The following is a 21,902-nucleotide window of genomic DNA, read 5'->3' on the forward strand; positions in this document are numbered from 1 at the left end:
ACAAAACCCTCTACCCCAGAGTCTCAACCATTGACAAGTTACATAATTCTAACGAGTGTAAAGTATCAAGCTCTGTGCATCTTGTTCTCTGCTGGGAAGGTGATGCTTCTGTTTCTCTTGGCTATAAGTTTGTTTGGCCTGAGCTGGATGTCAGTCTGATTCCTAACCCTCCTCATGGAGTCACAGGCTGTAATGCATGAGTCACAGAGGTTAAAACGCAGCCTTTTCTGATTTATATTGTATGTGGATTCTGTAATAATCTTGGAATAGTGTTCCATGATTCATATCCTTCTCTGGTACGCCTTAGCCAAATGCATCTTCTGGTCCTGGTGATGTATATTGAGAGCCCTACGATGCTTACTGAGTATGGAGTGATTTAAGGAAATCATTTTTTCTGTTCCCTTCTTTCTTATAATATCCCACCCAAATGTGATTTGTTTAAAATATTGTGGTGCTCACCTTTATCTTCACCATTAAATATGTCATACTAAATAATCTTGTGACCATACCGAGGAAACATCAAATATAAGAAGAGCATTTATTTTACAAAAAAAGAGGAGACATACCTGTAAGCATTTTGGAGGGTGAGCATATTTCCCAAAGATCTTGAGATTGGATGGATGTGGGCACCCTGTGTGGCCCTGAAAAAAACAAAACAAAACTATCTTGGGTCTTTTGTAATTGAACTAGAAACTGTACCAACCCAGAGTTATAAACAGTATCATATAACATTTGTTTTGAAATGTACAGAAAAGTTAATGAGGTGATGGCTGTGAAATCATCTTTTACTAAGACATACAATGTGTGCCCACATCAAACAGTGGAAATAATTACCAATTTATTTTCTCCTATGAAAAAATGATACTCAAAGATCAGTGGGATCTTAGAAAGGGATCCGTGTTATTTGTGGAAGTACCATTAGGGCTAAATAACTGTGGCACCAAAGGAGAGGCAGCATAATTTTCTAAAATACAGAAAAATTTAAAAGAGGCATTGCCAGAAAATAAATGAGAATGTTCATTCTCACTAAGCGCTCTGAGTAATGTAAACATATCTGGCATTTGTCCCCATTTTCTTCCTGGGACCTTTTAAATCAAAGTTTAGTAATTCATTCTTAATCACCCACAAGCTGTTAGCTACCCCGTGGCTTGTAGCCATCAGAATTAATTGCAGGTGCCCCTGTGGATCTGCAGCATGCAGTAAACATGATCATGATGGATTCCTAACACAACCTGGCTGGCTTAGGGTCATTAGCGCTGGATCCCCTCTTCTTGTTCTGAAGTGTGTTTAATTCTCAGTGGATTTCTGAAGCAATATTTTGCCTTTCTTAAGGAAAATTGAAGAAAGTCTGTGAAATAGAAAAATAATTGGACTAAACTCTCAATTTTTTGGAAGGGGAAATGTGGGGGAAACGGGGAGATGAGTTAAAGGCTTAAGCACTTCTGTGAAACTGTTTCTCTAAAGCAGGAAAAGAAAAGTGAATTTAGTGATGTTATATTTACCCTGGAATTTAAGAAGAATAACTTTGGTGTTCAGAAGTCCAGACTTATTGATGTACTGTAAAACCTTGCCCTTCTAAGTGTGGTCCTGGGACGAGCAATGTCAGCATCACCTGGAAGCTAATTAGAAATGCAAAATCTTGGCCCCTCCAGACCTGAATCAGAATCTGCATTTTAACATGGACCCAGGCAATTGGGATTCTTATCAACATTTGAGAACCATTGATGTAATCCATGCTTAGAATACTTCATTTATTTAGAGAGCTTATCATTCTGTCTAGAAGGCATTTATATTCCAGTTATGTTTGCCAAAAAGTCCCAGAAAAAAGCAGGTGCATTGCTATTAACTGGTAGAGCACACTCTGAAGGCAGCAGCCATGCCTCTCTGGTCTTTGGATTCCCAGCACCTAGCTCAGTGTATGAAATGTTAAGGTGGATGAATGGATGGGTGAATGGATGGATAGATGGATGGAGGGATGGATGGAGGGATGGATGGATGAATGGGTGGATGAAAAGCATGGTAAACCCCTAAAAAAAACGAAAGGTGAAGTGAATATTTTTAAAAAATCAGTTACAAGCAGATTTTTTTGTGTTATTCCATAGTATAGGCTTGCTTAATATCACAATCACAGTAGATTACATGGCAGGCTAACAAAGTCTTATTTTGAAAATTGGACAGTTCTAGGCCTCCAACAGTCTATGGAGTGAGGTTTGGTTTGTGGAAGGGTGTTCATTCCAGCAGAGAATACCTTCCCTCATCTCATCTGCTGCTGCATTAGTGCCCTCTATTGCTAAGTTCCTTTTTTCTAGCTAGGCCCTATTTCCACAGCTGGAGTATAAACCTTTTAAAGGCAGGACTCTGCCTGCAACATTGACTCCCCTGCCTCCAGCACATGTCCACTGACCTAAACCAATACCTTTTAAATTTTTGCATATTTTTAAATAATGCCTGTCCTTTGGTGCCACAGTTGTACAGCCTTAATGATACTTCTGCAAATAATGGGGATCGCTTTCTTTCTAAGATCCTGTTAATGCTGCTCATGCCACATTGGCTAATGCTGAGAGCTTATGACAACATGAAGAAACTCATTCCAGGAAGTAACAGTCTGTGTCCTCTTTTCTCATCCCTAAATCCAGCATTTCTTTTGGAAATAGGAATGATATCTTTTTATTATTTTATTTTTTTGTTTAAAAAATGACTGGTTCTGTTGTGCAGGCTGGAGTACTGTGGTGCAATCATGGCTCACTGCAGCCTTGACCTCCCTGGGCTCAAGTGATTCTCCCACCTCAGCCTCCCGAATATCTTTTTATTATTGGCTCATTTTATTATATTCAATGAATCGTTGGAAATTAGAGACAGCCAAAAATTGTATAAATATTGGGCTGCCTCTGCTTCTCTGACACTAGATGAAGATGGCATTTGTGCCTGTGTGTCTGTGGGGCCCTCAGGAAGCTTTTTTCCTTGAGAGGCCTTGCCAGTGCCAGCCTCATCAGAGGGCAGCTTGGGAGGAGACCCGCCATGCTTACAGCTTAAATGGATTCCTGAAATGATGTTTCATGGTGTAGAGGCAGAAGAAGGGTGGGACAGTGAGTGGAAGAAGCATTGGCCATGAAATCAGAAAACCTTGATTTGAATTGTAACTCTCCTACTCACTATTTGTATAATCTTGGCAATTTTCACCATGTCTGTGAAATACATTGTACAGTGTATGACAGGGAGTCAGTGTTCACCATTTGCTAGTTTCCCTTGCCTCTGAGCCTGTTTCCTCATTATGATGCATAAAAATATCACATACTTTAGTGCTTATCACATAAAACGTGCATAATGAATGCTTTTAATTCCCTCCCAGTTTGCTGGTCCTGGGTACCACTCACACTGTCTGGCACTCCCTGTTTCTCTGTGTTGGATCTTCTTAAAGTGTTCCGTTGGATGACCTTCACTTGTTCCTTGACACCATGGTCAGAAATCATGGTCTATCTGCCAGGTGGACTTTCTTCCAGCACCTTCAGTAGTTTCTGTCCATCCCTGACCACCCACTAGATCCCTCATTTACCCAGCACTTGTTTCTAGATCCAGGATCTCCCACTACTAAGTAAAAAAAAACTTGTGCTATTTGCCATGGGGAACTGATTTGAAAATATTAGAATCCAGAAGGTTTATTCTTGGGGCACTTCCTCTTCAAATTCCAGTACTTTTGGCATTCTTGAAGCAAATACAAATTTTATAAATTATTTCTTTAAAATTAACTTAAAGTATATAGATTCATCGTAGAAGAAAAATGGACTTAAATATAGATAATAAAAAGAAAGAAAAATAAGTTCAGTCATAATCCTATTATACACAGAGAACAATTATTTGTCACCTTGGTGAATAGCCTTTTAATTTTTATATATGACTCAGCATGGTGGCTCACACCTGTAATCTTAGCAGGTTGGGAGACCAAGGTGGTCAGATTGCTTGAGCTCAGGAGTTCAAGACCAGCCCAAGCAACATAGTGAAACCCTGTCTTTCCAAAAATACAAAAAATTTATCCAGGCCTGATGGTTTGTACTTGTAGTCCCAGCTACTTGGGGGGCTGAGGTGGAAGGATGGCTTGAACCCAGAAGGTCAAGGCTGCAGTGAGCAGAGATCAGGCCACTGCGCTCCAGTCTGGGTGACAAAATGAGACCTCTTAAAAAAGAAAAAAGAACCCTTATGAATATGTAATATTCATTATTAAAAACCTTTATAATGAATATATAATAAATGCATTTTATGTAAATATACAAATAAATGCATATAATATAAAATGCATTAGCATATATTATGTAAGTATATGTTAAAATATTTTTAGTATATAGGTATGTATTTGATCCATTGGCCTCTAACTATTCTATGTTTTCAGAAACCATCAGAAACACACACACACAGTCTTAATGTTCTTAGAGTTTTATGGCTTGTATTTTTTTCCACCTGATTACCCCCTGTGCTATTGAATATCAATTATTGTTTAAACAAATCAGTATCTAGAACATTGCTTAGCCTGTGGTAGTGTACAATGAATAAATATTTTTAGAATAAATGAGAAAACATATCCTAATGTAATTTCTGTGTTAATTTTGAGCTTTCAATGTTGGATTTTCTTTTAAATGGGGTAAATCTGTTGATAAATTGTTACGAAAGGGTCACATGGAAAAAAAGCTTAAATGGATCCTGAAATGATGTTTCATGGTGTAGAGATTAAGATAGATCTTTACTAACATCTGTTGGTGAACCCATCTGCCATAACTTTTTATTTTAGAACTGCACAGTGATTTAGCACTGAATCCTATTTGGACTAATTTAACCCTGCGAATCTGAAAATGATCTTTCCTTTAAAATTTGAGGGCTTCAAGTGCAATGTTTTTAGGGATTGGACAGTTACAAGAGGGACGAGTGCCTTTGAATTCCCTGCTAGTAGGCACAAACCCCGACGCCCCTAGGGGCTGGCAATGATTTCACAGGTTAAGTGGTGCAGACGGGAACCCACTGCAGTCACTCTGCAAAATTGGAGTGCAATATATGACGGAGAGTCAGCGTTCGCCCAGTGCTAGTTTCCAAAGGGCAGCCACTACTGAACTTTCATGTGGCAAGGTGGGGTCCAATGGCACCAGCTTGTTTTCTTTCTTCAGGAGAAGTAAAAAAACTTGAAAAATTACGTGAAATTCTTGATTCTGAAATAATAGCAGCTCATTTAATTTAAAATATGAAACTATGCAAGCAAAACAAAATCCACCTGAGAACAATGAGCCTCTGGGTTAAACTGAGGAACTGTTTATAATTGCCCCAGTTACTCAAATGCCAGGTGGAAGACTGCTTCAAAAGACTGGCTGGGTCTGCCTTCTTCAAGGGTGCAACACGTTGCTCTTGTGAGCCAGATCTAGGTTCTCAGTGGCTCCTGCAGGAAGTCATAAGTAGATGCAAGGAGTCCCAAGCTGGCAGCCTGCCAGGCGATTCCCGTAGGTAATGTCAATTCAAATAGAGGAGACTGCCATACCTGTGACCTGGCACAGTGAATTGGCAAGCAGATCTGAAAGAAGTCTTAATACATTGTGAATAAGTCCTGATTTCTAGAGAGATCTCTTGGGCTGAATTATTTAAAACCCTCACATTTACCTTCTCTTGGAGCTCTATTGGAGTTAAAAGTCTCTACTGAATCTTAAAAAGGAAGCAAATGTCAAAAACAGACAAATCCCAGCCAAGTGATGGGAAATGTCATTTCGGGATAATAGTATCTGCACATTGGTCATTAAAATACATTATTTCCAATGAATGCCCTTACCTCTGCAGGATGGGACCATAGCTTTAATCAAACAGGTTCCCAGATCAGAGTACATCAAAACACGAGCAGCAGATTCTGTGCTGCCTGATCAACAAAGGAAAGAAATCCAGAACATTTTCTTTTACATTTAAAATGCTTTATGAGGGAAATGGGTAGTTAGTCATATTTATTATTGAGCATTTACAAGAATACTTGCTTATTGTTTTATTTCCTTATTATTTATTTTGAGCTGAGTTTCTGGTTATTAAGAAAGGGTCCTCTTTCTTGAAGGGTAGATACCTGATTTTGCAGCTAAAAGGAGCTAAAAGGTACATCAAACTGAAACACCTGCCTAGAGGTAGGAAAAGGGATCAGATTTTCTCTAGGGATACCTACTGATCAGTTCTAAGAGACACAAGTCCCTGAAGGACTTTGTTTTTCTGGTGGCTTTTTCTAATGCTGCTTTGGTCCTGAAGGAGTTGCAGGTAATGAAGAACTAAGAGAAGACGGTGGAGTTTATTGAGCGGATGGGGTGAATTTAGTAGGAAAAGAGAAATGGATCTGGGAAAATGTCTAGGAAGATAGGAACAAACTTGTACCTGAACATCAAAATAGCATCCTAATATCTTATTAGCAACAAGCATACCTGGGGCCCAGGTGTTGATTTCCAAGACCATTCTCCAATAAAAAGAGCCAGGGATTCTTGGAGACATGAATGATTCTAAGGCTGGAGCAAAAAATATACAAGAGGAACCTAGGGCACCCTGTTGAGCCAGAAAATAAGCAAGTTCTAAAACAAAACAAAGACCAAAACGTACGATGATGAGAGTATTCAAAGGAACACAGGAGCCAACTGAAAGAGCTCCCAATGGCCAAAGCTGGAACAATTTGACAAATAAAGAATTATTTGGATTATAACTCAAAATACAAAATAAACATCCATGAGTCCATGTTATAAATAAATGACTGAATAAATAAATAGTATAAAAGAGACAAATCTCCCAAGCAGAAAAATTCCATATTTTATGGAGATACTCTGGCCTCAAGGAGACGGAATGTAACTCCCAATTCCTTAATCGAGGCTGTGTATAGTAACTTCTTTCCAAAGAGTATAGTCCGGGAAGAAGCAAAAGAGTAACTTTATAGTGGGGAAACCTTACAAACAGTACCTCAGCTGGGTGCTAAAGATCACCAGCACAAGTCATGTTGATGCTATGCTATCCTTGATATGATGTGATGAAAATGGCATCTGTGGAATCTGTGACTTTCTCCCCAAAATCCATAACCACAGTCTAGTCATGAGAAAAACATCAGACAAATCCCAATAAAGGGACAGTCTACAAAATATCCGACCGGTACTCCCCAAAATGACTGTTCAAGTCATTGAAAGCAAGGAACACCTGAGAAACTGCCACAACCACGAGGAGTCTAAGGACACATCCAATTTACATTCACATCCAAAATGGAATCCGAGACAGAAAGAGGACCTTAGGTGACAACTAAGGAAAGGGGAACAAAAGTATGGACTGTAGTTAGTGACACTGTGCCAATTTTGGTTCTTTAGTGCTAATAAGTATACCTTATGTAAGATGTTAATAATAGGAGAACCTAGCACATGGTACATGGGAACTCTGGGCTATTTTCACAATTTTTCTGTAAATCTAAACTGTTCTGAGAAATAAAGTTTGTTTTTAAAAGAGCTATCCTGGCCTGCACTAGGAAATACTTACTCCATACATTGTGGACCCTTCCTCCAATACAAGATTTCTCAAGTAGCTTTCTTGGTTAAAAGGGCAGTGATGTAAAAACAGGCATCATTTTACCAAAGGGCCACCAGATGGCTGTCATCTGGCAGAAGTCTACTTCCTGGGCTTTCTAGATGCATACGTGTCTATCACCGGGAGCATTCAATCTCCAAAGAAGAGTTCTACTAATTGTCTGTCTAAATAATGTGATAAATTTAAGTTTCAAGTGATAGCAGTTCACATTGTAAATATACAACTCAGTTTGTTTGTACTAAATTTAAACCAAATTGCCTACTGTGTCCCAGGAAATATTTCAGCCAGTTACCTTTGATTTTCACAATTGGGCTATGTAGAAATTTCTTTTGGAGCCAATTAATTGGAAGCACTTATAAGTTTGTAGCTTTAATTACATACTGCTGTAGTCTGCTCCTGGTTAAAAAGGCACCCGATAGGCCGGGCACAGTGCCTCACGCCTGTAATCCCAGCACTTTGGGAGGCTGAGTGGAGCAGATCACCTGAGGTCGGGAGTTTGAGACCAGCCTGACCAACATGGAGAAAGCTCGTCTCTACTAAAAACACAAAATTAGCTGAGCGTGGTGGCTTATGTCTATAATCCCAGCTACTCGGGAGGCTGAGGCAGGAGAATCACTTGAACTAGAGAGGCAGAGGTTGCGGTGAGCAGAGATTGCGCTATTGCATTCCAGCCTGGGCAACAAGAGCGAAACTCTTAAAATAAAAAAAAGCCCCTGATAAATAGTAGTGATATGTTAAAGAAAAAAATGCTACTGTTGAAATTGCTGTTAATTACATATTGGGTACTGCTTACTTCCTATGTAAGGTCCAAATTCTTTGGATGATTTGTTCAAAGGTTGGAACAAGAGATATGCAGAGGCACTTTATAATCACCTCTTGCCTTCTGAGGTAGTCATTTGTACCTACCTCAGCTACTCATAAGCTCCTTCAAAACTAGGGCTAAGTATTGATCACCTTTGTATTTCCCATGCAATGGCCAAAGGGCCTTGCCTCAACACATTTTTGGTGAATTGGTTAAACAAGGTACACCTCTGTGGTTCCTATGCCTTAACTGGAGGCTTAGACTGGAATCACAGAATAGTCAGAATGTGCCATCTTGATTACTGCTTCCTTTCTACCCACAGACATCAATGGTAAAATGAGACACTTTTGTTCTCTCAGATTTCTGTATTTTAATGCACTATAAATTATGTATTTTAATGCACTGTATTCATTTTTCATATTAATCACCGAATAATTAGAAGGTATTTCTTCTTAACAAGTGTCAAAACATTTCATAGCCCCAGTTTACTTTGTAGAATTTTTTTTTTTTTTTTTTTTTTTTGAGACGGAGTTTCGCTCTGTCGCCCAGGCTGGAGTGCAGTGGCCGGATCTCGGCTCACTGCAAGCTCTGCCTCCCGGGTTCACGCCATTCTCCTGCCTCAGCCTCCTGAGTAGCTGGGACTACAGGCGCCCGCCACCACGCCCGGCTAGATTTTTTTATTTTTAGTAGAGACGGGGCTTCACCGTGTTAGCCAGGATGGTCTCGATCTCCTGACCTCGTGATCCGCCCGTCTCGGCCTCCCAAAGTGCTGGGATTACAGACTTGAGCCACCGCGCCCGGCCTACTTTGTAGAATTTTACATTGTGAGTAGGTGAGAGCCTTAGTCATCAGAGTAAAACCTTAAGTGCTAAAATCCGCTCTGTGGTGACATTTACTTAATTGCTTTATAAAACTGAGGCTCAGTCAAGTTTGTCTTCCTCAGCAACTCTTCTTTTTTATCTTATTATGCATTTAGATGGAGTCCCTGGTAGGCCAGGGGACAGGGGTATTGGCATTAGACATGGTTTCTATTCCAAAGGAGATTTAGTCTGTTATTATGTCTAAACTTTCCAATTCGTAGTCCATTCTAGTTTTTAGGAGGATTAACGTACATCTTATCTGCAATATAGTAATATTAGCCTTATCCATCATTGGAGAGTGAGTTCACCACCTAGTTCTTTCCTGAGCTGCCCCGTCTCCTTTTCTACCCCTTCCACCATACTCCATAGCTTCAACCAAAACTTCTACTCAAGTGGCTTCCAAATCCAGATCTAAATCTCTGACCTTTATTCTAAACCCAAGATGCCTACTTTTCCAGATTCACGAATTTTACTTTTTGAGGAACCATATTATTTTTTCCTGACACTTATCATGATGCTTTGTAGGCTATAAGAAAGTAATAAACTGGGCATGGTGGCATGTCCCTATAATCCCAGCTACTCTAAGGCTGAGTGGGGAGGATTGCTTGAGCCCTAGAATGTGAGTCCAGCCTGGGCAACATAGTAAGACCCTGTCTGAAAAGAAGAAGGAAGAAAGGAAAAAAGGAAGGAAGGAAATGAGCAAATGAAGCTTTATTCACAATAGCCAAGATATGTAATCAACCTAGGTGTCCATCAGTGGATGAGAAAATGTGGTATACACATATATATATGTATGTGTGTGTGTGTGTGTGTGTGTGTGTGCGCGCGTGCACGCGCATTGGAATATTATTCAGCCTTTAAAAAGAAGAAGGAAATCCTGTCACTTTCTTTTTTTCTTTTTTTGAGACGGAGCCTCACTCTGTCGCCCAGTCTGGAGTGCAGTGGCGCGATCTCAGCTCACTGCAACCTCCGCCTCCCGGGTTCAAGCGATTCTCCTGCCTCAGCCTCCTGAGCAGCTGGGACCACAGGCGCCCACCACCACGCCTGGCTAATTTTTTGCATTTTTAGTAGAGACGGGGTTTCACAGTGCTAGCCAGGATGGTCTTGATAATCCTGTCACTTTCAATGACGTGGATGAGCCTGGAGGACATTATGCTAAGTGGTATAAGCCAGGCACAGAAAGCCAAATACAGCATGATCTCACCTGTTGTAGAATCTAAAAAAGTAAAACTCAACTAGTGGAATCGTGGTTATCAACGACTAGGGCAAGGCTGGGGCAGGGTGATGGTAAGGAGAGGGATTGGAAAATGTTCTTTAAAGGATACAAAATTTCAGTTAGACAGGAAACATAAATTCAGGACATCTGTACAACATGGTGACTAGAGTTAATAACAATGTATTGTATACTTGAAAATTGCTAAGAGAATAGATTTTAAATGTTCTCACCACAAGAAAATAAGTACGTGAGGTAATAGATATATTAATTAGCTTGATTTAGCCCTTCCCCAGTGTATTCGTATATCAAAATACCATGTTGGGACACAAAGAAGGGAACAACAGACACCAGGATCCACTTGAAGGTCAAGAGTGGGAGGAGGGAGAGGATGGAAAAACTACCTTTTGGGTGCTAGGCTTACTAAGTGACAAAATAATTTGTATACCAAACCTCTGTGACACACAACTTACCTATATAACAAACCTGCATGTGTACCCCTGAACTAAAACAAAAGTTTTAAAAAAAGGACAATTGGTAAGGAAAGTACAATTATTATTTGGGGCTTTCATGAAGATACCAAAAGATATAAAGATGATTTTTGGTTAATAATTTGTTTACAACTGTATAGTTGTCTTTTATTCTCAATAAATTATTGAATTCCTTAAAAAATATGTTGTACACCATTAATATATACAATTTTCATTTTTTAATAAATGCCTTTGTAAAAATTAAATGAGGCTGGACACAGTGGCTCACGCCTGTAATCCCAGCACTTTGGGAGGCTGAGGCGGGTGGATCTCCTGAGGTCAGGAGTTTGAGACCAGCCTGGCCAACATGGCGAAACCCTGTCTCTACTGAAAATACAAAAATTAGTCAGGCATGTTGGTACATGCCTGTAATCCCAGCTACTCAGGAGGCTGAGGCAGGAGAATCGCTTGAACCTGGGAAGTGGAGGTTGCAGTAAGCTGAGATTGCGCCATTGTACTCCAGCCTGGGCGACAGAGTGAGACTCTGTCTCAAAAAAAAAAAAAAATATTAGCAAATGAATAAGTATATAACATGGAAAACAAAAGCAAACTCTCTTAGGAGCTAAAAATTTTAGCCATTTTAAATGAGAAGTCTCCAGAAATGTCATAATATAATTATATAATTACACACCTTTTCCAACAAAATCTACTAAACATAATTTAAACTTTTTTCTTTTCATTTTCTTTTTTTTTCTTTTTACTTAGAGACCACCCTTATGAATATCAGTTACTATGTAACATGCGATAACATAGTAGCCCTTAGGTGTTTTAATCAGTTGAGAAAATTTGCCCTCCTCTAAAGGAGTTCTTTTGTCAGCTTTTCATATTCTTCACTGTCAGGATGCCAGCTGTCATTTCTTGCTGTCACTGGTGTCTGTACCTCCAGCATCAGCCCCACCCTTGTTCCCTGATTGTACCACTCCTTGCCGAATTTTATGACTTAACCGCTACGGGTTAGGAAACCCTATAGCTATGTTTGTAGACATTTCTAAACAAAAAGTAAGGTCTAAGCAAGGCCTTGAGGAGTTATTTTATGAGTACAGTGTGTGGATTGGTTTCAGTCCATTTTATCCACACTGAAACAGTTTGTTGCTGCATTTCTTAGTTTAACTGTCCTAGATAAATGAAGTTGCTAGATGAGAGAAAGTTGCGTATCAACATACCCTGGCAAACAGGCCTTCATTTGATTTGATACCTACTCTCTGATTCTAGAGAATATACTAACTCTCACTCAGAAAAGAAATAAGATCTGTAAATGTAAATTCAATAGGAAAATATTATTTTTTCCACCCATCTCCCTACTTCAAGTTCATAATTTTTGCCTTCTTCTGCAAGACTTCAACCATCATTGTTTGAGTGTTTCTCCAAGTGTGGTCCTTAGACCAACTGCATCAGAAACACTCAGATTGCATGTTAACAAGCAGATTCTTTGGTCCTACCCTCGGTCAATCCAATCAAAATCCTCCAGTGGTGATAGTATATTCCAGGTTTTTTTTTTTTTTTTTTTTTTTTTTTAAGCAAGCCCTCCTTGTGGTAAATTTCAGGCATATGAGAGTTTATATCACCAAGCTAGAATGACTCCTCTGACATTCTTCATAATTCTCTTCCACCAACCCTTCCTCCTATCTCTATGCTTTCTTTTCCAGTTTCATACTTGCTGCTTATCCACTTTTTCTTGAATTTTCTCTTCTCCAGACCTCCAAATTCAGAACCTTCCTTTGAATATTTTATGTCCATCAATCTTTCCCTAATCAAGAACAAATAAGGTAATCATTTTTTTCCTGAACATACAATTCCTGCAATATGCCTATCCCCTTCCCTGAGCCTGCAAGATTGATAGATGGATTATACAAAGTGATGGAAACACTTTTTTCTGGGAGTTTTTTCAGAAGTGAGTGTAAGCACAATCATGTTCATAGGTAGAAAGAGAACTAGATGACTTATAAAGCCATTTCCAGTCCTGCCTAGAGTCTTCACATTGTAAATACTAACTTAATTTTTTAATTTTCTGTCCTTTCCTTTTTAAGACGTTTCTGCTGGTCTTTTGTCTTTATATTTTGAAGCTTTTCTATTCTAGGACTATGCTTTATAATCATGTTGTATCTCTTATAATAGTAGACACTAGCAATCTGCAATACATTTATGGACATGGAATAAATCCATATTGATCTATACTTTGCATCCTTGTTTTCTGTACCACAATTGAGGTGTGAGAAGGCAGAGTCTCACCTAATACAATGAAATAAACATCGCCCAACACAAAATTGAATTAAGTTTTATGCTTATTTAAATTTTCTCTGATAAGAAATTCTTAAAATAAAAGGTTTTATATCAGTGTCATATATTTATGTACCAAATTACACCTTGAATGGAGTAGTAATAGTAATATTCATGTAGGCCAGCAACAGTGTTTCAGCAGCTGCATGGGAGACAGACAGGCCTGGTAACAGCCAAGCGGGCAGGTGATCTCTGTTGACATCCACTCCTTTGCATTGATCCTACTTTGTTTGTTTGTTTGTTTTTTGAGACCAAGTTTCGCTCTTGTTGCCCAGGCTGGTGTGCAATACCATGATATCAGTTCGCTGCAATCTCTGCCTCCTGGGTTCCAGTGATTCTCTTGCCTCAGCCTCCCAAGTAGCTGGGATTTCAGGCATGTGCCACCATGCCCGCCTAATTTTTGTATTTTAGTAGAGACAGGGTTTTACCATGTTGATCAGGCTGGTCTCGAACTCCTGACTTCAGGTGATCCAACTTCCTCAGCCTCCCAAAGTGCTGGGATTACAGGCGTGAGTCACCACACCTGGCCGATCCCACTTTTTAGGTACCCAGAGTCCTCTCAAAGGTGCCCTTCCTACGTCCTACCATGACCTGTTCACCCATGAATTTCTCCAAACTCCAAAATTACTCTTGGTTTCTCTTTAATAAAAGTTTCCAGTCTATCATATTGGTATTAGGGAGAAAGTAATCTGATGTTTGCATTTTATTTAAAAAGTTTATTGAATAAAATTAATGTCGGATTATTGACATCTATATGGTCCACATTCTTAAGCCCCTCTTCCTGCTGTCGGAAGACTATGAGTTAGTGACTTGCTATCCCACTTGAAAATGTCTTGGTTTGGGGAAGACAGAGCTAAATTGTGAGTACAGAATATTTGCCCTTTGAATCTAGGTAACTTAAGATGAAGTGTTTCTGTAGGAGGCAGTTACACCAGCTGCCTTTCAAGGATGAATCAGGATTCAGATGAATTCAGCCACACATGATTTCTTTATATCAATGACAACATTAATTTCTCAGACTATCAATATGGTCTTTCTCTTGTGGCCTCTAACCCTAACCCTGTTACAAAGAAGGCATTTTTTAATCACTGAGGGCTAAAATATAGAATTGAATAAAGGCAAGCAATTCCATTTGGAACGTCCCATCAGCATTGGAAGGGACCTCCTTTGTACTGCAGCCTGTTGTGGCTAAGCACTAAGAATGTATTGTGAACTACCAGTGCTCAGAGAGCAGCGGGGGAAGTATCTTCTCTAGACAACAACAGCTGAAGCTGTGAATCATGCATTTAAGTAACAGAGTTGTAGGCAAATACAGTAGACTTGTAAGCAAAGATTATATTGAATTTGACAACAGGCTTGGGTGGTTTATTTATTTATTTATTTTGATGACTTCAACCTGATATTGACCTGATGAGCTCAGAAAAACAGTCTTGAGCTGAAAAGCACTCACTTCCCAGAAGAGGTTTCCATGTTAATGGACATGTCAACCTTATTCAGTGAAAAAGAAGGTCAAGGGCATCCGAATAATACATATAACCCTTTCAGGCTATTTTAATTGAGTTTTTCAGTATCATAATTCACTAAGAAGAAAAAGGGAAGACATCAGCTCAGATTCATTTTGATTGTGATCCCAATTGAAAAAAAATACATGTTTAGTTTATCTTTGCTAGAAAATCTGATCTTGTAGAACGATCCTGGTGTTAAACCATTTTCTAAAACTAAATTTTCAGAATTAGCCAGTTCAGGTTCTTTTTCTATTCTGTAGAATTTGGCCAGAATGAAAGATTCCCACCCTAGCTTTGTTATCTGCCTTTTAGGGTCCAAGTCTGTCATCAATTGCTCCTTCAGCTCCAAGATGACTTGAGCGATGAGTATTTGAGGAAGCAAAGAGCACTGCAAAGTAAATATCCATCTTTCACCCCCACATTTCTATCCTGCCCATCCCTGCATCTGCAGGCTCCATGATCAAAAATAAATACCTTGCTTCCTTAATCAGAATTTAGGTATCAACCAAAGATTGCCTGGATCCAGGGACTAATGGGAGTAGGTCACAGGAGATTAGATCTAGATCTTACCCAGATGGACGAACTCTATCTAGGAGGTCATGCATGGTACCATTTATCAGGAAGCAGAAGATAGCATGCATATTGCTCAGGCCACATGGCACCCTGGGATCTTCAAGCTGGCCCAAGTATATGTACTGTGGAGACACAGTTTTGTAAAAACTCTGGTGCCAAAGTAGTTCAGAATGAGTAGGAGTGGGAAGTCAATCATGCATGGGGACCGCATGAGCCCCCTGAAGTGTTAGCCTAGATAAAGCTTCTCCAGTTTATTTCTTGGCAAAGAGTATTCCCTCACTCCAACCCAAGGGCGATTTCTATACAGTAGCTAAATATCTAAACAGGTTATCATAATGGATTGGGAAAATATATTACCAAGAAGATCTGAGTCAGGACAGCTTTCTTCCAGCATGAGACTTGATAACCTGAATTAAATTAAACATGATGGGTTAATTAAGAAGCACAATTTGCATGATAGTAATTATTAATTGCTCCAGTTACTATTGCTGCACAAGAAACCACCCCAAAACTTAGTGGCACAAAATAGACATTTATGATACTCTTGGATATAGAATTCTCTGCTGGTCAATAATTCAGACGAGACACAGAAAGGATAGTTTGTCTCTTTGCACAATGTCTGGGACCTCAGCTAGGGAGACTCATGACCTGGGGGTGATTTGATGACTCAGGGCTGAACTGATTTTGAGGTTTCTTTCTGCCATGTCTGACAGTTGATGTTGACTGTAGGCAGAGAGCACAGTAGACTGCTGACCGATGTGTAGCACCTCCAGCATGGCAGCCTCAGAAGAGCCAGACTTCTTCCATGGTGACTAGCTCCTCCCAGAGCGAGTATCCCAAGAGAACCAGGAGGAAGCTTTATGACCTTTTCTGACCTAGCCTCATACAGCATCATTCCCATAGCAAAAGAATTATCGCTTACAAGTCCAGATTCAAGGGGCAGAGTGAAAGACCCCATCTCTCAATGTGTCAGATAATTTTTATATAAGATTTAAATATATTTTCAAATTGCCTCATTCATATAAGGCATAGCCATCAAGAGCTAGAGCCATGGTAGGAAAAAGCTTGTTGGCCAGGCGTGGTGGCTCATGCTTGTAATCCCAGCACTTTGGGAGGCCGACGGGAGTGGATCACTTGAAGTCGGGAGTTCGAGACCATCCTGGCCAGCATGGCAAAAACTCGTCTCTACTAAAAATCCAAAAAATAACTGGGCATGGTGGTGGGTGCCTATAATCTCAGCTACTCTGGAGGCTGAGGCACGAGAATCACTTGAACCTGGGAGGCAGAGGTTGCAGTGAGCTGAGGTTGTGCCACTGCACTCCAGCCTGGGCAATAGAGCGAGACTCAGTCTCAAAAAAAAAAAAAAAAGAATAAAGAAAAAAGTTTCTGTGGTTGCAACACAACTTTGATGTAATGCGTAGCTCAGTAACAACTCAGAAGTGAAGAAAGTATACAGAAGGTCTATGATTATACTAATGGCTATGAAAAATGCTTAATATAATCAAGCTTGGAAAGTCCATTTTTATTCACTGATAGTAAGGTTTCTAACTATACACTTAGAGATATTTAGAAACAATTTTATTTTCAGAATTCCCACAAGATTAATAACTTTGTGATCACAAGTCATAAACTTTCAAGTTCTAACCACTTTTACCTCTTGAAAACAATTGTTTTATTACCATTTCTAAACTTTTTATTACGGAAAATTTCTTTTCGGGTATGCAGCTAGGTACTGATTTCATTTATTACAGCTCTAGTCACTATTTATCCTACTCCTTGTTCAATATTACTTCACACCCCCACAGAGGGGCCCGATTTCCTCCACCGGCATCCCTTGGTCATGTTCAAGTTTCACACTGCATTTGATTGAGCCTCTCTTTACGCGGTACTTATATTTGTCGTTACTTTTAAACATGTAAATTCCTAAGCTTGGAGAGTCTTCTCATTAGGGCCAGGGAAAATGCATTCGTGTTGCTGTCTTTGATCTCTGAGGTAGTATGTGATTTAAGTTTGCCTCAGATCCTCAGTTTCCTCTCTACAATAATGAATTTGGGCAGAAACCTGTATGATCTAGTTTTAGACAAAAATCTCTTTTTTAAAGGTTTTAAATGAGATGAAAAAGAAATTGGCCTCTTTGAGAAGAGAGGAAGTAAAAACGGAGCGACTTGAAGGGACCCAGGGAGATTAAGTGGCCTCCATTTTGAGCAGGCAGCTCTGGGGTCTGAGAGAGCTGACCGAGGGCGGCTTTGACAGAGAGAGATTATGGACAGCAGCAACTCAGAATAAGAGGTGGTTTAAAGGATATAATTAACAATCCTCTTCTGAAAAGCAGCACAACAGCCTTAGAAAGAGAGGTCAAGGGCCCTTTTGGAAAGGCCTCAGGGCAACAACCTCTTCTAAGCAAATGTTTAAATAAGCAGTTCTCATAACAGTTAAAGGGTGACTTCACCTGCATGTAGGAGCTTGTATTTGCTAAAATCAGGTACCATGTCACTCACAGAAAGAAGTTTAACAACACGTGGGATATTTTCCTAATTAAAAATACAGGAAAAGAAACGTATGTGCATTTTCTATGTGTATATATTTAAAGAGAATCAAAAACACAGGGAAGTGATTTTTCACGACGGTAATAATGGCAGACCTGTTCACAATGCTTTACTTGCCACGGTGTACTGTCCAGCTTGCATTCATTTCTGTTTGTAAAACCCATGAAAGTCTTGAGCGAAAACTTCCTTGGAAAAGCTTTTATAATTCAAAAGTCATCAACTCAAAAGACCGGGTTTGGCTCCTTGGATGGCACTGCCTCAGGGCCTCCCCGCTTTGTTCTTCTGTGTTCACAGAGAGAGGAGGTGGAGCCAAGGAAGATGAAAGTTCTTGACACTAATGCCTAGCAGGACAAGTCTGGCAACTTTCAGAACAATGCAAACTGAATGGCCAAATTAGACAGTTTTTCCCAAACTGAAATGACTTCTTCACAGAAAGTTGTAACACTTGGCTTACGCGTGCCAAACACTAGTGTAACCCACTTGGGGGCAGCTGTAGTTGAGCTCTAGTAAGCTTCTATGTGCTGCTAGAACGGTACCGGATTAGCCCACTGGGTTCAAGTACCAAGAATTGATGGTATGAGGTGAGGCATGCTCTTCTAGGCTTCTTGCCCAAAGGTAGTTTGGGTTTGTTTTTAAATATTTGAAAAGAAACAACCCTTTTCACTTTCAGTCTTGAGCAATAGACAGAGGTTTCTGATGGGGGTGATGGTGATAGTGGTGGTGCTGGTGGTGGGGCGGGTAGTTGTGGGTCGTCCTTGTTTTGTTTAAATGAATCACCAAGAGCCAGACAATGCCATGGTAAAAAATAGGCTCTGAAGATCTAGCCCAACCACCTCCATTAACAATGAAGGAAGTGGGGCCTCAGGGAACAGCAGCAGTTCTAGAGGTGGGAGGCCTTCGATGGAAGTCATGAATTGGGGCACATTGTGTTGTTATGTTCCCTCATTTGAGGATCAAAAACCAGGAAAGTTTAATGAATCTCTCCAAGTTCACAGAGCTGTTTATTAAGAGTCAAGACAGTGGCAGGGCGCAGTGGCTCACACCTCTAATCCCAGCACTTTGGGAGGCCAAGGCGGGCAGATCAAAAGGTCAGGAGATTGAGACCATCCTGGCTAATGTGGTAAAACCCCATCTCTACTAAAAATACAAAAAAATTAGCCGGGCATGGTGGCAGGCACCTGTAGTCCCAGCTACTCAGGAGGCTGAGGCAGGAGAACGGCAGCAACCCAGGAGGAGGAGCTTGCAGTGAGCCGAGATCATGCCAGTGCACTCCAGCCTGGGTGAAAGAGGGAGACTCCATCTCAAGACAAAGCCCACTGGGCTAAAGAAATGTATGCATTTAGGATAGTCAAATGAACAAATGAATGACCATTCCAGTACCAGCATGAAAACTCATTCCAAATTGAACACACGCAGCTTGCATTGACCAACCACTTGGATGCGCCCTACATTTCCTCAGCGCAAACAGTAAAGAATCGATTGTCCACAGTAAAGACCCATACAGATGTATCTGGCTTTATAGAATACACAGTGCTACTTTTCAGGTAGATTTGACCATATTTTAAATATATATGAACAGCTCTGCTTTGAAAAATTCTTTGTAAAATAGGGACATTTTCTGAAAAATCTGATAAGCAACCTCAATTTATCTGCTTTTCAATCCGAATTTTCCCACGTAATATTTGTTTCACCTGGGTCTTTTTAAATTCGTCGAGCTGCAAGAGTTAATGAAGCTCCAACCTTCCTGCACAGTAGCCAGGCAACCCACCATCCTCGAATATGCATTTTGAGTTATTATCCCCAATGTATCCAGTTGGTGCAAAAGTAATTGCAGTTTTGCCATTACTTTTTACCGCAATTGCTTTTGCACCAACCCAATACTTTCAAAACCCAAAGTTAAACTGTTTGCGTGTGTTGTCCATGATAGTTTCCTCTCTAGACTAAGAAGAAAGTTTTGTAAAGTATCCTTCTGTGTATAAGTTGTTTTGCCTTGCAGAAGTTGGACTGAGAGGGCAGGATCGCTTGTTTTCATAGAACTGGTTGAGGTTGAGCATTTGTCACAGGCCCCCTATGTAGGAGGCTCTGTTAATGCACAGCAGGGATTGAAAACGCCCACAGGAGCCAGACATTTGCTACAGATGAGCAAAGCAGCAGGTTGAGTGAGAGAAGCAACAGGAAGTGGGATGGGAGGTGGGGAAGGAGTAGTTAGTGCCCCATCTGATGGGATGGGTGCTACTTAGCTCCAATTCATGCAGAAACATAGGCCAGTTACCATGCAGAAACACAGGCCAGATTTTGACAGACTCTTCATTTTTTAAAAGAAAAAAATGTATTTTAATGTAAAATCTTCCGACTTGTTAATGTTGACAACTAACTCAAATTTGTTTTAAAATGTGGGAAGGTCAAATTAAAAAGTCCCTTGACCCTCTGGTTACCAGTATGAGACTTCTAGACGCTACCATGACTACCCATCTGCTTTTGTTTATGTTTTCTTTTAGGGACAAGGTTTCCCTCTGTCACCCAGACTGGAGTACAATGGAGGCATCGGAGCTCACTGCAACCTCCAGCTCCTGGGCTCCAGTGATCCTCCTGCCCCAGTCCCCTTAGTAGCTAGGACTATAGCCATGTGCCAACATGCCTGGCTAATTGTTTTGTAGAGACAGTGTCTTGCTTGCTATGTTGCCCAGGCTGATCTCAAACTCCAGGCCTCCAGGCATCCTCCTGTCTTGGCCTCCCAAAGTGCTAGGATTACAGATATGAGCCACTATGCCCTGCCCCACCCATCTTTTTGTAGAAATCGTATGCATCCTTTATTCTTTTTCTTAATCACATACTTAAAGCTATCCCCAACACGCTGACATCATACATCTGTAGGTCTGCATTGCACAGTTAATGCGTAACTCTCTCCTTTCTTTGTTTCTAATTATTTCTTGTGTACAGATTCTGTTTTCAGACTTGATCATAAGCACTTCCAGAACAAGACTCATATCTAATACTTCTTTTATAGCTGTCTCAAAGCTCAATAAATGTTTACAGTTGGTATTTTTCTTAATAAAGGGAAAAGAAAATAGTCTTTGCTGACACACAAATACGTAGTTATACTAGGAATGAGTTTCGTGTCTCGAAGTTCCTGAATTTCTAGCCTAGGCAAGATAACAAGTTAACATCTGTGGGCATCTTGCCCTGATGAGCTGAGAAGCGCTGGCTTGCCATAAATGTTTAAGAAGAAAGCACTTGGCAAAATAGCTATGAGTTCATTTATGTCTTTTCTAGAATAAAAATATCATAGGCTATATTTAGTCCCATGGAGGTGATGTTGTTCCTTACAAGCCTTGACTGTGAATGAGAAATTTTCTGAGCCAATTCCTGTCTGCAGGAAACCTTCCATTGATTTAGGCATTAGAAGAATGATAGGTCCAGCTAAAGAATGTCAAGCTCCTGTTTTGTATTCACAAGTCAGAACTCTCTGGGCCTTCTTCTTACAGTGTTTTGGAGGAGTACAGTGTGAGCTGTAAGCAGTGTTAATTCAGAAACAGGTGTAATGGGAGGAGAAATGGAGCAAGCATTGAAGCTCAAGAAATGAGTGACCACTATTTTTGTCCCTGTATGGAAGTGAGGAGGGGTGACTAAGAAATGGCAAACACTGCAAGGCCCGTTAAAGTTATCTCTCTGTGGCCAATAGTAGGCCAAAAATCCAGAACAGCTGGGCATGTGTGCCAGGCTGCCCAAGGATGGTTCTGGGAGTGGTTTGAATTGTCCAGCACCATTTGTGAGTGAAGAAGTATGGAAACAATGACCTCTACAGATCCCTAAGTCCAATGGGCTTGATATGATAGGGGATCAAGAGGCTACGGTGAAGGGACCAGCTCTGGTATGAATTGATTGCCTGACCAAAGGAAAACATTGTATTTCTTCCCTTACCTGGAAATGCTAATAAAATATCCAGAAAGACTTTTACTTTTTTTTTTTTTTGAGATGGAGTTTTGCCCTTGTTGCCCAGGCTGGAGTTCAATGGCGCAAGCTCGGCTCACTGCAACCT

At 40.3% G+C, this 21,902-nt stretch overlaps 1 protein-coding gene and 1 long non-coding RNA gene across 2 annotated transcripts in view; one reads left to right on the forward strand and one right to left on the reverse strand.

Moving 5' to 3' along the window:
- FRMD6 (FERM domain containing 6) overlaps positions 1-21,902 on the forward strand; it is a 256,303-nt gene that overhangs the window by 62,941 nt on the left and 171,460 nt on the right. The gene's annotated exons all lie outside the window — the stretch shown is intronic.
- LOC104672904 overlaps positions 1-21,902 on the reverse strand; it is a 54,935-nt gene that overhangs the window by 618 nt on the left and 32,415 nt on the right. Inside the window, exon 3 of the long non-coding RNA XR_749456.1 lies at positions 460-641. This is a non-coding gene — a long non-coding RNA (uncharacterized LOC104672904). The remainder of the gene's footprint in view (positions 1-459; positions 642-21,902) is intronic.

Source organism: Rhinopithecus roxellana, chromosome 5 (assembly GCF_007565055.1).
Source record: "Rhinopithecus roxellana isolate Shanxi Qingling chromosome 5, ASM756505v1, whole genome shotgun sequence".
Taxonomy (NCBI): Eukaryota; Metazoa; Chordata; class Mammalia; order Primates; family Cercopithecidae; genus Rhinopithecus; species Rhinopithecus roxellana.